Source organism: Dermacentor andersoni, chromosome 9 (genome assembly GCF_023375885.2).
Source record: "Dermacentor andersoni chromosome 9, qqDerAnde1_hic_scaffold, whole genome shotgun sequence".
Taxonomy (NCBI): Eukaryota; Metazoa; Arthropoda; class Arachnida; order Ixodida; family Ixodidae; genus Dermacentor; species Dermacentor andersoni.
In genome coordinates, this window is record NC_092822.1 from 41,002,602 (window position 1) to 41,007,841 (window position 5,240).

Genomic DNA, 5,240 nt, shown 5'->3' on the forward strand with positions numbered 1-5,240 from the left:
CGGGGCGACGCATGGCAGGGGAGCACTCGAATGCTCGTAATGTCTGGCTCTGGCTATGCATAAGGCATGCATCGCGTTCCCTTCAAAACTTACAAGAGTTAGCTGCTGTGCTCCTGTGTTCGAAGGCTTCTTGTGTGGGGGTTCAGCTAGCATTGGGATGACAGCTACAGCACACGGGATTGGCTAAAGTTGGTGCTTTTTTTTTCTTTTTGGCTTCAAATGGCTTTGTGGCTTTGCGGATTGATGATTTTCAGTGAAGTCTTTCGCAACAAATACAACAGTTTCAAAGGATTACACGTGTGGGCAGACAATTCACTGGTGTGTTCTGAAAACAAATACAGGCAAAGAATTTCTATATAAGACGAAGCGGGATAAACGCCGCTGCTAGGACGTCGGAAGCCATAAGCAGGAAGACTAGACAAATCCGTTCACCATTATCAATCATTCCCATAAGAGCGAAACGATAGTGGCGCCGCATTTGCCTCTAGCAATTTTTGTGGGGAAACACATGTAAGTGGTATGGACATAAGCGTGTCTGGCTGAAGCGCATTCATTTACCTTTATGGGAATGCCAAAAATCTCAGTGGGGAAAACGGCGGGGATGAACGTGAAGTTGATGCCTTCCAGGAAACGGGCGTAGTTCCCTCCAAAGCCGCAAGGGCTGCAGTGAACATATATCTTTTCGGGCCGATGGTTCAAATACATGGAGCGGAAGCTCACCACGTCAATTAGGTCCAGTTGGTTCTCCTTGTACCTGCGCAGACGTCAAGGACATTGCATTTAACAGCGAATACCTGTTAAGCCATTGTTACGGGCATGTGTACTAGTTAAGAAAAATAATATTGCAGAATATTAGGTGACGCGTCAGTCATGTTTAAGTGTTAACTGCGAATAAATTGTCAGTAAGAACGTAGCTTTTGAGTAATATCCGCCATTCCTTCACTCGCATGGCAAAAAGCAGCAAGAAAACCACCCAAACGCACATGCAATAACAAAGACGCATGATGGCGGCCATGACGTATTTGCAGCTCCTGCAGCAATTACTTCAGCTGTTTGAAGTAAAGAAAAGCATGGCCTTCGATATTGTCCTCGGTTACTCGAGGGAGCCGCTTTCCAAGCATCCCCATTCATTTAGTCAGAATTGACGGTTGCCAACCTGCTTTACTATTCATGTACGATATAAAAAAAATCGAAATACTAGTTTTATACTGCACCTGATGCGCTCAAAGTTTTCCAGCTATCTGTAGGACACATAAGGTTTAATAGGCAATACATACTTAAAGGTCGAAAATTTGTGGTTATTGTTTGTTTTAATTTCATCGAGCATGTCGGCATACCCTCTACTCTCTGGTCCATTCTGCTGTTAGTACACACGGGCTTAACACCGTGTTGAGCCAGAGGCTTCAGATTGATTGCTTAATGGCTGTCAGCTACACAATATTGCATCCTTATTGCATGCTCAAAATTGCATGCCCCAAGCGCATTCTTAAGAAACCCCCTATTCTACGTATTCGTCGGTCACGAGATGATGAAGCTTTCATGAAGCAGGTAAACAAATGCCACGCAACTGTTTATACTCTGCCAAGCCCTTTGCACAACATGGATTGCCTGTCTCCTGCCGAGAGAGACCCTATCGGCATGACCCACGGGACCGCGCTTGATGCTGTCTTAGGGATCGGCCCGCTTTGCTTCGACAATGTATCCAAGGTCGGGCGCATAGTTGAGCGGGCCGAGCCTGGAGACAGCGCAACAGTTAACAGTGCTTTGCTCGGCGGAAGACCGACTAAAGCATGTTGTTCCCAACCCCAACCCCTAAAATTCGCATGGGAAGATTTTGTTTGTAAAGGAATTGGGCTCTTTATGGTGTACATTTCCTGCAGTGAGAATACTTGGGTGTCGTGCGTTTTGTCACTGAGCGATTCCGTACAGAAGTATGGACAGCAGCTTGGACATAAGCAAGGGTATTAAATCTGAAAGCGGTGTCCTAGCTATGAGCCATTCAGCAGACTGCAGCAAGCAAGCACGGTCAGGAAAATCCTGGAGGGCCCGCTAAAAATGCTTCGCTTGAAACCGAGCTGAAAATCGTTGATATCCTTTAAGAGGAATCTTTAGCTCGGGTGTGGTCATATAAATACACGTAAATGGAGAATACGTTTTCTTCGGCAACCACAGCACCAATTTGAACGAGGCTTGTTGCATAAAAAAAAAAAAAAATCCACTGAGTGTTCGTATTGAATTTTTTATTTAGGTTGTAAATTTTTTATTAAAAATTGGCAAAATCGCAAATGTTCGGAAACGGGACTATCAAGTTTGAGACTTTGTGACTAAGCAGCGCAAAATGATATCCCAATTCTGTGAATTGCATTTGATAGCACATCTAAAGCGGACAAAATTGATATGTTACACACGAATCAGAAATACAACTTTTGCAGAATCCTTGTACACAACGTAACAATTCAAGTAAGATATATATCGACGGGCAGAATTTGTTCGCTTTTATTGATCTAATGGATGCCGTTTACTGAACCGCGATAGCTGTTCTTGATGCAGAGCTATCAATTTGTAAACTTCGTGCTTTTATTGTTTGCGAACTGTCGAATTTTCTAAAATTCTTTTAACAATATTCAGGCCCTAAATCAAAATTCTGCTTCCAACAGTCACTGTACTTTAACTTTGTCTCTCAAATGCAACATATTTCATTAAACTCGGTCCACGGGTTATCTCAAGAAAGCGTTTCTGCGTTTTACATGTACTTGACTAGGACGCGTCGGTGTTGGGCCCTAGCTTAAGCTTCTTTTTAAGTGTTTTCTGTTGTAAGCAGAACAGAGAGCTAGAATTTCACTAGAGGCCTCCTTTAAGTAGTATAGAGAGCTATATAATAGGCAAAAGAAGTGTTCGACTTCTCAAATTATCTGCCTTACCTAACCAGGTGCAGTATGTCCGGCACTATGTTATAGCTGTACCCCGAGACTCCATCCGTATCGTAGAAGCTCCTTGGAAGATGGTGCCTTGGCGCCGGAACATGCATTCGTGGGTAGGTGTCAGTGCGGGAGAGCTTCAAAAGGCCGTAGATTGTCCCGGCAGCTCCGAAGAGTGTGAGGACAGCCAGGTCCACTCCAATCCTAAAGGGTGAGGGTGCAATGCCACATCACTGCCAAGTTCGTATCAGCAAATTCGTGCCTTGACGTCGAACAAGGCCTCCTACATCGCATAAGTCGGTGCACTTCGATCCATGACGTCATGCTAACTTGCCCGACTTCCTTAGAAAGTATTGCATGCTCCCTAGTAAGCCGCGGTGATTTTGACGTCACCACTTTTGCCAGTGCATCCTAGACAGCAGGCTAATGCGATCTTCTTTATAACATCATGCTACGTGGACCGTAATTTCCGTTGCCAAGCCCGGCATGGGGAAAGCGGTGACGTGAAAGTCACGGCGGTTTGCCAAGACCATCTAGAGAGGACCAAGCCTGTTCACTCCGATTCATGACGTTATGCTACCTGACCCAAAATGTTTATTGCGAAAGCTGGTGTTACGAAAGCGGCGACGTCAAAATCACCGCGAACTACCTAAGGACCTCCCCATTGGATTCTGCGGTAGCCAGACCAGGTTGCATGACGTCATTGATCCGAGTGAACAGGCCTTGCGCTATCTAGGTGTGTGTTGGGCTTACTCGGTGGCGTCTCCATTAGAATCTATGCCAATCGGGCAAGGTAGCATGACGTCACGGATCGAAGTGCACCGGCCGTGTGCTTTCTAGGCGGCGTTGGCCTTGCAGGGCAAAATTTGGTCCTGTTAGCGTGGCGTCATAAAGCAGAGTGGCTGCCATAAAGGAGGCATTGTGTCGATGCAGCGGACCTATTCTGGCAATGAGCAGCGATGGTGAGAAATTCCTATTCTGCGCTAGGCCTCTGCCTCCTTTCTCTGCCTTGAATGCCACCAATTTATGCTTGCTCTTTTGGCAGAGATTTAGGGAGAACATTTTTCGGATCTCCGAAGGGTTCGATTCTCAATTCTCAATTCGTACGTGGAAAGCAATACAAAAGAAAAGAAGTACAGAGCGTGGCGATCAGATTTTTTTCTTCTTTGTTTTCGTCAGTGGTTCGAGCGGCCTTCCCCCTACATTAACACAATTATCTGCCGAACAACGCTAGTCGACTATAAGGATCGAAAAAGAACTGACAAGAATGAATCTTCCTAAATACCGGAGAACGTTTGAGGCATACCGCTTAGGAAGTGCCAGCAAACGAGTGCAGAGGCCCGCCGGACGGGTCATTTCTTTCGGGTGTCCAAGCAACTGATCTTGCTGCTTCGTGAAAGCTACGTGTTCTTGTTCTTCACAATTAATGGTACATGCCCACTACGGGTACAGACCAGCACGCAGGCGACAAGAAAAAGAAGTACAGTAGGCAAATGCCGAATATGATTATCGTATTCAACGTTAACTCAATATTCATCTAAAAATACAATGCAGGATAGTAAACTTTGTCAGCCATGTTTCACTGTGAGGCTTACAAAGGAAGTATATATATTTTGGTTGTTTTAACTTAATAAATGCTTAGAACCTAACGTTCCAACCAAGGGGCAATGAAATCTACGATTTATTTAACAGAAACTACGTTTATTTTATCGTTGTTTTCGCTATGTTAACCTTCGAAAATTATATATACATGGACAATGAACATACTTGACGACTTGTTAAGGATTCTTGGATTACTGGCACATACCCTGTTCTGTCGGTTTTATGTCGAATCGCTACCGAAATGGTACTAGTCAGTAAAACAGATACAGGCGCATAATCCAGCAGTAACATAGTAAAATATAAAAAAAATAATTTATACAATTTGTATGCAGAAAAAAATATGGTACCTGGAGATCATGGAAGCGTTAAAGAAGAATAAGAAGAACCCTATGCGGTGTTAATATTAAGACTGACGCAAAGACAAATTTGAGGAAATTACTTTCGGGAGTCCTTGCTCAATACGAAAATAATTATTATTCCAGGTACGTTCCTAAGGCTTACACCCTTTGCAGAGTACTGTTATGCACACGACTGCGCAAGGCCAATTTTCAGGTCGCGAAGAGTATGTTCGCGAAGGCGCCTTTTTTAGCATATGGTAGAAACATATTAATATACACGTATCCACACTAAGCGAGTAGATGACGCCAAACCGAAAGTAGCACCAAAAGAACAACAAGCGGAACGATTTTATTGCTGGTGTCATTCATCTATAGGCTGATA

General features: G+C 44.2%; 1 long non-coding RNA gene across 1 annotated transcript; it reads right to left on the reverse strand.

Moving 5' to 3' along the window:
- Nucleotides 1-213: 213 nt before the first annotated feature.
- On the reverse strand, nucleotides 214-4,312 carry LOC140213163 (uncharacterized). The gene is made up of 3 exons (XR_011890133.1): nucleotides 4,225-4,312; nucleotides 2,922-3,122; nucleotides 214-754 (listed from the first exon to the last, which is right to left on the reverse strand). It is a non-coding gene; the product is annotated as an uncharacterized lncRNA (long non-coding RNA).
- Between the last annotated feature and the right edge of the window lie 928 nt (nucleotides 4,313-5,240).